A 13,041-nucleotide genomic window follows, 5' to 3' on the forward strand; every position below is an offset into this window, starting at 1 on the left:
TTTGGTACTATCTGTGGTTTCAGACATCCACTAGGGGTCTTGGAATGGCCTCCCCTGCAGATAAGAGGCAACTATTGTACTGTGGGTCAAACTGGGAACTCAGCTCAGTTGTCACAATCAAAGAGCAGTAGTTGTGTATAAACTTGGGAGTCAGATAATTCCAAGTTCAAACTCTGGCTCCGCAAGGTGTTCTGATAAAATCTCACAGTCTAAAAGAAACATGTTCTTGGGGCGCCTGGGTGGCTTGGTCATTAAGTGTCAACTTCAACTCAGGTCATGATCTGGGGTCCTGGCATGGAGCCCCACTCGGGCTCCGTGTTCGATGGGGAGTTTGCTTCTCCCTCTCCTTGTGCCCTTCCCCACCACTGCTCATGCTGTCTCTCTCTTTCTCGCTCTCTCAAATAAATAAAATCTTAAAAAAAAAAAAAAAAGAATTATGTTCTCAGGGTGGGGAGGAATTTGGAGTGCATCTAGTGTATCTTCCATGATGCTTAGAGTGAAGCTTCTGGAGCTCTGATTTTCAAGTGTCTCTTGGCCTTATTTTCTTGAGTATTTAAGGATGAACCCAGCTTCAGTGTCCTTTGTCTTGGAATCTTTGGGGCTCTCTATACCCCTTGTTGAGCAAGATACAACAGCCTATTGTCCAGTTATTTTTTTTTTAAAGATGTTATTTATTTATTTGACAGAGAGAGACAGCCAGAGAGAGAGGAAACACAAGCAGGGGGAGTGGGAGAGGAAGAAGCAGGCTCATAGCGGAGGAGCCTGATGTGGGGCTCGATCCCATAACGCCGGGATCACGCCCTGAGCCGAAGGCAGACGCTTAACCGCTGTGCCACCCAGGCGCCCCTCTAAAATGCCTTTGTGAATGATAAAGTGTTCTCTGAAATCAGAGCCCTCCTTAAGTTCATTTATTCCACTTCTTTTTGCATCCATTTTTAAAGAAGCTTGGTTGACATATAATATACATAGCATAAAGTTCACTCATTGCCAGTATACAATTCAGTGGTTTTTAGTACATTTACAGAATTGCGCAACCATCACCGATACCTAATTTTAGACCATCTTTAATTCAATAGCAAACATTTTTTTGTTTTTGTTTCCCGAGTTTTCCATTTGATTGTTTCGACTTTCCACTCTCTTAATCTCTAGAAAACACTAAATGAAACGCAGTTATGTTTTAGGTTTACATGTGAAAATTTTCATGGCCACAGAGCAAAAGTATACCGACAGAAGAACGGCCATTGTGGTCTGTAGTATGTATGCTAGCTGGTGTCAGGGTCATCTAACAAAACTTGTGAAGCGATCCTGAATTGTGATTATTTCCATCTTGTCCACAGCAGTATTTAACATCAGATACATAATCCCATTCTAAAGAGGGGTAGCACCTATTTCTAAAAAGTCTTGCAATTAAATCTTTTAATATAATCCATTTAGAAAACTTCAAGAGAAACCAAAGTATCTGAGTCCCTGTTATCCCTGCAAATACCTGGTGGAGACTGGTGCTATTCGAGTGGACTAAAACAGATATAATAACCATGAATTCCTCTAGATTTTTGAATTCTATCACTCTATCATGTTCACATCATTAGAATATTTCCAATCTGGAATATGTAACTTTAGCTCCCTGTAAGAAGCCTTACCAAACGATTATTTCATGTTATAGTCTTCAACTTTGTAAAGGGCCAACATAATAAAAGTTCGTGCAAAGGACAGTTCTGCATCTTTTGTGAAATCACTCATGAAGAATTCTGTTCAATGTCTTTATAAAAACGTTTATACAATATATTCCTTTTAGTGAGAAGACTGGAGTACCACCTCATTTCTCATGATAAACTTATAGTGAGATCTATCCATCCCATCCCAGTTCTTCTGTAAGTTCAGAACTATGTTTTTAAACAAATGCTGAACTTATCAGTACTCATGTATACTGTGAAAGCTACCCACCCCTCAAATAATTGCCTAAGTTTTATGCTCTGGCCATTGTTGAAAGATCTTGAAAAATATTTCTTTCATTGAAGCCATTCTTAAATCCTGTCATAAGTTGTCAGTTTATACACAATAAATCTACAAATGAATTGGATCATTGCCTTTTTAATCCCAAACCCAACTGATTAAGAGAGATGACAAGAGCAGTAAAATAAAATGTGGGATTTGGAGAACTGTATGAACCCTAGGTTAATCAATTTATTTCCCTTTCTACTGATTGCTTTATTAACTGAATTAAGTGAGAATGGGAAACTCTCAGTGTTGCATAGACCTGGTCTGAATGAGTGAGCTTGTGAGTGAGCAAATGAATATGGAAGGAGGAGGTAGTTCCACTACTACCAGGAGAAGTTCCTGAAGGAGTCTGGATAGTCAAGATTTCAAAGCAAGCATTGTGGAGATGGCTGCGCTAGCAGCCTTAACGTGGGAGAACAGCAAACTCTGTTGTTGGGCTTGGCTTTAATCATCCTTTTAGTGTATTTTATATTATGTCCTACAAATTAAAATTATATTCAGATAAAGTTTAGGTGATCACTTTCATGTGTCTGGTAGTTGACAGGCCCTTTCATGTCCACCTCTTTTCTTTATATAGATTCAGAACACAGTCTGAAATGAGATAATGGAGCTGCAGAATTATTCCTTGGTGTCAGAATTTGTGTTGTATGAACTCTGCACTTCACAACATCTCCAGCACTTTTTCTTTATATTTTTCTCTGGGATCTATGTGGCCGCTGTGCTGGGTAACCTCATCGTTGTGGTCACTGTAATTTCTGACCCCCACTTGCACTCCTCTCCTATGTACTTCCTGCTGGGAAATCTATCTTTCTTAGACATATGGCTCGCCTCATTTGCCACCCCCGAGATGATCAGGGACTTTCTTAGTGATCGAAAGCTCATCTCTTTTGGAGGATGCATGGCTCAAATCTTCTTCTTGCACTTTATTGGTGGGGCTGAGATGGTACTTCTGGTTTCCATGGCCTATGACAAATACGTGGCTATATGCAAACCTTTGCATCACATGACCATGATGAGCCGGCCGACTTGCATGGGGCTGGTGTTGGTTTCATGGGTCACTGGATTTGTGCACTCCATCAGTCAAGTAGCCTTTACTGTGAATTTACCTTACTGTGGCCCCAATGAGGTGGACAGCTTCTTCTGTGACCTTCCTCTCATGATCAAGCTTGCCTGATGGACACTTATGTCTTAGGCTTATGATCTCAGACAGTGGGTTGCTCTGCATGAGCTGTTTTCTGCTCCTCTTGGTCTCTTGTACTGCTATCCTCATCACTGTCCGACAGCGTGCTGCTGGTGGGGTAGCCAAAGCACTCTCTACTTGCCCTGCACACATCATGGTAGTCACGCTCTTCTTTGGGCCCTGCATTTTCATTTACGTGTGGCCTTTCAATCGCTTCTCAGTGGACAAGCTCCTGTCTGTGTTTTATACCATTTTTACTCCACTCTTGAACTTATCTACCACATTGAGAAATAAGGAGATGAAAACAGCTATGAAGAAATTATGTAAGCAACATGTGACTTCTCACTAAATTCCAGCTCTCTACAAACCTACATGTTCTTACTCATTCAAGGGGATACCCTTTCTTTAATAGGATTTCTGCTTAATGATTTCATTCTGATGTTTTATTGATATAATTTGTATTGTGTTGTATTACAGAGAAATAGTTGTGGATTACGACAAAAATCATATATGTTTTTATTCTATATAATTTCATAATTTAAATAAAATTTTATCAAATAACTTTATAGTATCACTACCTTATAATGAAAGATTTATATTGCATTGTAATTATTATTATAATTTTATCATATTTTATAGTATAAATGTAATTTAAGTATAACTGCATTGTAATATAATATTAGTATAATTGTATAATAATTACTATGTAATATAACTTTTTGTAAACAGACATATATGTGCATATACTTTCAACCATACACATGCACTTTGGAATGGATTTGGCAAATTTTTTTTAATGATTTTTTATTATATTATGTTAGTCACCATACAGTACATCCCCGGTTTCCGATGTAAGGCTCGATGATTCATTAGTTGTGTATAACGCCCAGTGCACCATGCAATACGTGCCCTCCTTACTACCCATCACCAGTCTATCCCATTCCCCCACCCCCCTCCCCTCTGAAGCCCTCAGTTTGTTTCTCATAGTCCATAGTCTCTCATGTTTCATTCCCCCTTCTGATTAACCCCCCTTTCTTTATCCCTTTCTTCCCCTACCGATCATCCTAGTTCTTATGTTCCATAGATGAGAGAAATCATATGATAGTTGTCTTTCTCTGCTTGACTTATTTCACTTAGCATTATCTCCTCCAGTGCCGTCCATGTTGTAGCAAATGTTGAGAACTCGTTCTTTCTGATAGCTGAGTAATATTCCATTGTATATATGGACCACAACTTCTTAATCCAGTCATCTGTTGAAGGGCATCTCGGCTCCTTCCACGATTTAGCTATTGTGGACATTGCTGCTATGAACATTGGGGTGCATATGGCCCTTCTCTTCACTACGTCTGTATCTTTGGGGTAAACACCCAGTAGTGCAATGGCTGGATCATATGGTAGCTCAATTTTTAACTTTTTAAGGGACCTCCACACTGTTTTCCAGAGTGGCTGTACCAACTTGCATTCCCACCAACAATGTAGGAGGGATCCCCTTTCTCCACATCCTCTCCAACAATTGTTGTTTCTTGCCTTGTCTATTTTTGCCATCCTAACTGGCATAAGGTGGTATCTCAGTGTGGTTTTGATTTGAATTTCCTTGATGGCTAATGATTTTGAACATTTTTTCATGTGTCTGTTAGCCATTTGTATGTCTTCATTGGAAAAGTGTCTGTTCATATCTTCTGCCCATTTTTTGATTTGTTTATTTGTTTCTCGTGTATTGAGTTTGAGAAGTTCTTTGTAGATCTTGGACACCAGTCCTTTATCTGTAGTGTCATTTGCAAATATATTCTCCCATTCCGTGGGCTGCCTCTTAGTTTTTCTGACTATTTCCTTGGCCGTGCAGAAACTTTTAATCTTGATGAAGTCCCATAAATTCATTTTATCTTTTGTTTCTCTTGCCTTTGGGGATGTGTCATGAAAAAGGTTGCTTTGGCCGATGTCGTAGAGGTTGCTGCCTATGTTCTCCTCTAGGATTTTGATGGATTCCTGTCTCACATTGAGGTCTTTCATCCATTTGGAGTTTATTTTTGTGTATGGTGTGAGATAGTGGTCAAGTTTCATTCTTTTGCATGTAGCTGTCCAATTTTCCCAGCACCATTTATTGAAGAGACGGTCTTTTTCCCACTGGATGTTTTTTCCTGCTTTATCAAATATTAGTTGCCCAAAGAGCCGAGGGTCCATTTCTGGGCTCTCTATTCTGTTCCATTGGTCTATGTGTCTGTTTTTGTGCCAGTACCATGCTGTCTTTGTGATCACAGCTTTGTAGTACAGCTCGAAATCCGGCATTGTGATGGGACTTGGCAATTTTCTAAATGTCTTTGTTAAACCAGATTTCTCTTCCTAGTTTATTTTGTCTACAATATTTATAGAAAATGAATTTTAATTTCCTAATCATAGTTCAATACAGCAAGAGCTGTCAGTTCCTAAGCATTCAAGACATGAGACATTCAGCAGAAGGAAGCTAGTGTGAGCACAAAATGCCCTATGAATCTTTCTCCTGGTTTTGAAAACCTGAGAGGAGAAAAAAGACACTATTTCAAGACACTACTGATTTTAAAAAGTGTACTTTTTCTTGGGAATGTGTATTATGCTTAAACTTTTTATTGAAAAAATGAATGTATGCCAGTTAAATTCAATTATAGAAGTTAATTTCCACATGGGGAAAATAAGTATTTTATGGCTCAATATTTCATGGTGTAAATAAGCTACTGTGTTACTATTTAAAATACACTGGAGTAGGAAATTAATAAATTTTAACCCACAGACTTAAAATAAACACTACATCTACGTTGTATCTTACTAAGTTGATTCTGTCCCTTGGGGAGTCATCGATTAGGAAGTGTATTTGAGTACTACAGAATCAGATCTTATCCCAAGATCTTATCTTATTAAATGTCTTTGAATCCTAAAAACACAATCATAAACACGAGTTAAGTTTTGTATCAACTAAACGAATGGTCAAATTTTCAATTTTCTTGTACGTTGATTCTGAAACGTCAAACAAAAGGAGAGAACTGGGCAATGATTGGATTACTTCAGTAGCTGGATGAAACTTCCAATAATTTTGGACAATGTTTTCAATAAGGAGAAGCATGTTCCTGGGTACTTCTGGCTTCACTTATGACTGTAATCTCATATATTTTAATAAACACTAAAAGAACACAGATTCAAAACTGCCTTGGGATAAATTTCTCAGGAGTCCTCTTACTTGCTACTGCAATAATACTGTGTTTGATTTTATAGACGTTGGACTTGTTAAATTTTATGACCAATTGCACCCATATATGCGAACATTAAAGAGCTTAAAAGGTCCACTCTATTTTCACTGCAGCATTATTTACAATAGCCAATATATGGATGTAACCTGTGTCCAAGTGTAGATGAATGGATATATAAAATGACTGGACTTAGAGGGTATCATAAGTGAAGTAAGTCAGAGAAAGACAAATCCCATATGATTTTACTTCTATGTGGAGTCTAAAAAAACAAAAGAAACAAACTAAAGAGAAACAGACATACAGATATAGAGAACAAACTGGTGTTTGTCAGATGGGAGCAGGGTGGAGATGGGCAAAGTAGGTGAAGGGTATTAAGAGATACAAACTTCCAATATAAAATAAACAATTCTCAGGGATGTGATGCACAGCATAGGGGATATAGTCAATAATATAGTAATAACTTTGTAAGTTGACAGTATCTAGACTTCCTGAGGGGATCATTTCATAAAGCATAAAAACATTGAATCACTCTAATGTGATACCTGAAACTAATAGAATATTGTGTGTCAATTATACTTCAATTAAAAAAAAAAAGAGTGGATACCAAAATAGCTTTTAGGATGAAGATACCTTACTCTTCTCTTAAATTGTTGAAGAGAGCAAAAGAAGGCTTAAAATATGAAGGTTAAAAGTTGTATTTATAAGCATGCTAGAATACATTGAAATAAAAAAGGAGGAAAATATATTGCCTTTATAACAGGTTAAATCCTGTTATAAATGAGCATCATTTCTATGGGAGTCTATTTCATGTTTTCCTCTTAATGCCTTTATTTTAAAATTTTGCGGGGACTTTTGAGTTTCCCTCTGAACAAATGGGAAAAAAGTGTTGGGTATCCCGATCCCTCTCCCCCACCCTCCAGCCCAATAAGGCCCAGCTGGGAGGGCATTTCTGCTGCCTCTGAAATCTTGAAATAAACCTTAGAAGGAACAGCATCAAGAGTCAATGTTGAGCTAAGGCAGGGAGTGTGTCCCAGAAACCTGTCTGCTGAGCATCACTGTGCACCGCCCCAGGCGAGCTGAACATGCGAGGGCTCCAGGCTGTGGTGGATCCTGGGCAGGAGAAGCGCAGGTGCAGCAGGGAGTTCGGGCAGGTGCCGCAGGGGCTGCCGGGAGGGCCGCCAACAAACGACGTGGTGCGCCGCTGGCTTGATTTCCTGCAGGCCTCTGTGCTTGCCATCTCCTGCTCCACTGGGCTGGGGCAGCTGGTGGTGTCCAGAGGGCCTCAGGCAGGGTGTGCCACTGGTGGAGCACACGCCGAGCAAGCCTGCTGCCTGTGTGAGGCCTCGGGTGGGCGTGGACTCCTTGAAGGGCGGCGAGGCCTTCCCGAGGAACGTGGGTGTGCTTGCCGGCGGGGACTCCCGCAAGGCATGGCCTGCTTCCTGTTGGGGACTCCGGAGATGTCACCAGCCACTCATTGGGGACACTGGATCAACATCAGGTAGGTGGGCCGTCAGTGGCGGGGGTAGAGTCGGCGCCGGGTCATGGAGAAGATCGGGATCGCGTCTTAGTTTGGGGTCTGGTTGTGGAAGATCGTGGTCCCCGGGTTCTCCTCGTGCGGTGTCCCCTCTTTGTGTGCTGTTCCTGCAAGGCATGCCCTTGACGGCCCCCCATAATGGCTGGTCTTGAGTGTTCTCTGGATAGGGTTCTGGTATAGCCCCCCCTTCAACCGGCCATGTAGTTGGGGCCTGTATTGTGGGGATCTTTTCACAGTAGATATGTGTAGGGAATGAGTACTTTGTATTCCCGAACTTTGTCCTAACCTTGGGCAACCGTGTGTCAGTGACATGGCAGTGATTTTGGAGTTGTGTGGGTCAGACGGCAGTTGTGGTCAGTCTGGTCCCAAAAATGACGGGAAATAAGTTGTGGTTATTCAGTGCGGGGGTGACTAGTACTGTTTATAGGTCGTCCTAATTAAAAAGCCAAAATTGAGGGCTTCCAGAGAGTTCCTGAGAACAAGATTCAGAGAAGGGGCCAGTCTTTTAGTGTCTTCTATTTCAATTGAGACTGCATTCTTTTGGTAGAAGCATCCTAGCGTCGTCATTTCAGATTCTGCAGTGCTTCCATAGTGCCTATAACATGGTGGTGGGGGGGGAATATAGAAAAGAGAGAATCGAAAAGGAAATCTATGTGCCTTAGGATTAATTTCTTTAGTTTTTATTGGTGTAATACTGATTTTTGACTTTGTAGACTTTAGACATAGCCATTTTAATCAAGATATGTCTAATACCCTTTACACATTTGTTTATTCAATTCATAAATGTCAAGCACCTGCCGTATTTCGGATTACATGAACAGAGCTAGTAGTGGACAGAGTGTTTAAGAACACCCATTGTCTGTGTAGTGGAATAAAAGCAAGGAAAGGGTTATAAAATATGCTGTCAGATGAGAGCGATGATCGAGATAAACATGGTATCTGAGAGCGTAGGAGAGGGAAACTTAATCCAGTCCTCATGGTTAGGGAAGGCTTACCTTATTACTTCAATTTTTCTCTCATTTCTGAGGATTCTATATTTGTCCTGTTATTACACACACACACACACACACACACACACACACACACACACAGCATTTTTAGCTCAGAACCAGTCCTGTAGTAAATGCTGAAATAGATGCTAGATCCCATAAGTGTTTCTGGCTTTTTAGAAGTATCCATGGCTCTTGTCTCATCCCCAGTCTCTGCTCAGCTCTCTGTCTTGCTTTGGCCAGCTCCATGAAATGGATGTGGACCTCTTGCACCATCACTTTAGATGCAGAAATCCCTGGATTTTAATTGTCTGGAGTGGATAAACATGCCTGTTTGAGTTGTTAGTGAAACTTGAGTGAGCAAAGTCACAGGTTTTCCCCAGCCATGGGCTTTTGTAGGGAATTTGTCATTGTCAGTGCCCAGGGGGCTATAGATTGTATTTTAGGTTTTTATTTAAATTCCGATTAGTTGGGGTGCCTGGATGGCTCAGTGCGCTAATCATCTGCCTTCAGCTAAGGTCATGATCGCAGGGTCCTGGGATGGAGCCCCAGCTCAGCGGGGAGTCTGCTTCTTCCTCTCCTTCTGCCAGTCCCTCAGCTTGTGTGCTTGCCCTCTCTCTCTCCCCCCCCTTAAATAAATAAATTTAAAAATTTAAAAATTCCAGTTAGTTAACATACAGTGTAATATTAGTTTCAGGTGTACAATATAGTGATTTGACACTTCCATGCAACAACCAGTGCTCATCACAAGTGCACTCCTTAATTTCCATCATCTATTTAACCCATCCTCCCCAACCACCTCCCCTCTGGTAAATCTCTTCTCTATAGCTAAGAGTCTGCTTCTCAGTCTGTCCCCCCACTTTCTGTTTTTAAATTCCCTTTGCTCTTTTGTTTTGTTTCTTAAATTCCACCGTAGATTTTTTTTTTAAAGTAGGCTTCACGCTCAGCATATAGCCCAATGCAAGGCTCGAACCTAAGACTCTGAAATTGAGACCCTAGCTGAAATCAGGAGTCTGACAGTTAACCAACTGAACCACCCAGGTTTCCCTTGCACCATAGGTTTTTAATAGAGAATCTTCTTTGAGTTTTGAGGAAGTGTTTATGAAACTCACCTTCCTATTTTGAAATAAGGTAAACAAAATAGAGCATACAGTGTTTTTCAAAGTATAATTTGAAGACGGCCTACATGAAAATCACCTGGGATGCTTTTCAGACTGCAAAGATCCTGAATCCATCCTTGCTTTGCTGAACTAGAATTCTGGGAATGCATCCCAGAAATGTGCTTTTACAGTAAGCTGCTTCAGGTAATTCTAATTCACAGTCATGACCGAGAACCCCTGGATAATTGTTGACATTATCCATCTGCAGGAATAGTTGCTCTTAAGGCTTGGTTACAAGGATTTGCTTAGGTGAGAAGTCTGTCTTAATTATCCAGGATGCATTCTGAGAAATACATTGTGAGGATATATTAAATCAAAAACTGTGACCTCATAAAATGTGTTGTTTATGGACAGAGAGTCAGTCACTGGGATGTTGCTGTGAAGTTGAAGGCCTCTTAAATATTCTTCTTTACCTGCAGTCATTAAGAGATCAGCTGCTTCCTCTTTTAATTCTCTGTGAGGTATCAATATATTTTTTTAACATCAATATCTAAATATCTTTTAAATGAAATTATTTTGTGTAAAGAATCTTTTAATGTAATTTCTAAATGCTGAATTCTCAAAGGGGAGCCCCCAAATTTAAGGATTTCCGTTTGAAGTAAAATTCCATTCCTATCCATGGGGAAACTTTTTTTTTTTTTTTTTAATCTCTTCCTCCTTGATCTTCCTCCAAACCGATCTCAGATGCAGTTTGAAGAAGAAAAGTTTAGGGAGACTTTCATAGAAGGAAATATATGTCCATCTATTGGGCTTCCTGGTTTTGCCTCCTTCCTCCATTAGGAGGGCCCAGAGGATCTTGACTAAGGAAGTGACACTTGGGATTCTCTGCTTCTGTTTAAGAAACACTTCCTCCCCAGGTTTGAATATTTGGTAAAGAAAAATCTACCTTCAAAGTTCCTGGGCCCTGCTCCTGGGCTCCCAGGGAAGCTGTACTTTAACATTTACCAAGATCAAAATGGCTTAAGCAGACTTCAGAGCATAGACTCAGTTTCTGCCCCAGCGTACATTGTACATCTGCTTCATTAGCAGATAAACTAAAAGAAACACTTCAAACTAAAGGTCAGAATAAAAATCTCCCTAAGTTCTGATCCCATACCACCAAGGCCTTGCACATATGAAAAGCATAAGATAAAGTTTATAATTTTCTGGAGTGTCTTCCTCATGGTGATTTGTAACACATTTTTGTTAAGAGTTATTTATTTCTTTTTAGAGAGAGTCTGGGGGTATGCATGCACAGGAGCCTACAAGCTTTGGAGGGGGAAGGGTGGGGCAGACAGGGGGAAAGAGAATCACAAGCTGACTCCTCTCTGAGCTTGGAGCCCAACATGGGGCTAGATCTCATGACTGAGATTATGACCTGAGCCAAAATCAAGAGTCAGACCCTCACTGATCATTATATTTGGAATCCTGGGCTCATTTCCCACATCATGGAAAAAGCTTTTAAAAAGTTCACACGAAGGGGGAATGAACCGTGAGAGACTATGGACTCTGGGAAACAAACTGAGGGCTTCAGAGGGGAGGGGGGTGGGGGAATGGGATAGGCTGGTGATGGGTATTAAGGAGGGCACGTATTGCATGGTGCACTGGGTGTTATACGCAAGTAATGAATCATGGAACTTTACATCAAAAACTAGGGATGTACTGTGTATTGACTAACATAATATAATAAAAAAATATTATTAAAAAAATGCACATGAAGGGGCACATGGATGGCTCAGTTGGTTAAACAGCTGACTCTTGATTGTTGCTCAGGTCATGATCTCAGGGTATCTGGGATCAAACCCTGCATCAGGCTTCACACTCAGCAGGGAGTTGGCTTGAGATTCTCCCTCACCCTCTCCTTCTGTCCCTTCCAACCCCCCCCCACTCCTCATTCTCTCTCATAAGTCTTTAAAAAATAATGAAAAAAAATAAAAATTCACATGAAGTAGGGTGTTTCCAGTAGGTCTTTGTTGATATCCCCTCTAAGATTAAGGTTATTATTTCCTGCTATTTTCATTCTCCTAGGGAGTTTCATCATAAGTGGGTGGTGAATTTCATCCAATTTTCTAAATTCGTTGAATTAAATAAACAACTGTTTTTATCTTTTACTTCTTCTTTTGTTTTTGGTGCTATTCCATGCATCATAGTTTTCGTGCTTTGCTTTTAATAACATTTTCAATTTTTATATTGCTGGTGTATAAAAATACAATAGACTTTTAAAACGTTGTATTTTTAAATACGGATTTGCAGATATTGTAAATATGGTGCAGAAAGGTCCTTTGTGGTTTTTATCTAATTTCTCTGAAGGCTTATGTTGTACATGCCTGTCATACAGGATCAAATCTAGGAAACTGACATTGGAACAATATATATACTTGATTCTATGTCATTTTGTCACTTGTTAGCTTCATGTAACCACCAACGCAGTTAAGATACAGTATTATTCCATCACCACAATTCTCTCCCCGTGCCCATTCTCCCCATCATCTTTAACCCCTGACAACAACTAATCTGTTTTCCATCTGTATAATTTTGTCATTTGTAAAATGTTATATAAATGAGATCAAGCAACATGGTGTCTTTTGAGATTGAGTTTTTCTCATTTAGGATAATGCTCTTGTGATGCACTCAAGTTGTTGCAGTATCAGTGGTCCATCTGAGTAATATTCCATGGTTTGGCTATTGTACAGTTTGTTTAATCACACACTTACTGAGGGACATTTTGGTTGTTTCAAGGTTTTGATCAATACAAATAAAGGTGCCAAACATTTGTGTCCAGTGTGTTGTTGTAAATTCTCTTCTCTGAGAGAAATGTCCGGGAGTGCTGTTGCTAGGATATATGGCAACTGTGTACACAGTCCGTTAAGAAACTGTCAAATTATTTTCCGGAGGGCCTGGACCATTTTACATTTCCATTGAAAGGTATGAGAGATCCAGCTCATCCACATCTTCACCAGTATTTAGTAGTCTCACTGTTTTT

General features: G+C 40.1%; 1 pseudogene; it reads left to right on the forward strand.

The window, feature by feature from the left end:
* Nucleotides 1-2,577: 2,577 nt before the first annotated feature.
* Nucleotides 2,578-3,527, forward strand: LOC113248497 (olfactory receptor 4K14-like; annotated as a pseudogene).
* The last annotated feature ends 9,514 nt before the right edge of the window (nt 3,528-13,041 follow it).

Source organism: Ursus arctos, unplaced genomic scaffold (assembly GCF_023065955.2).
Source record: "Ursus arctos isolate Adak ecotype North America unplaced genomic scaffold, UrsArc2.0 scaffold_37, whole genome shotgun sequence".
Taxonomy (NCBI): Eukaryota; Metazoa; Chordata; class Mammalia; order Carnivora; family Ursidae; genus Ursus; species Ursus arctos.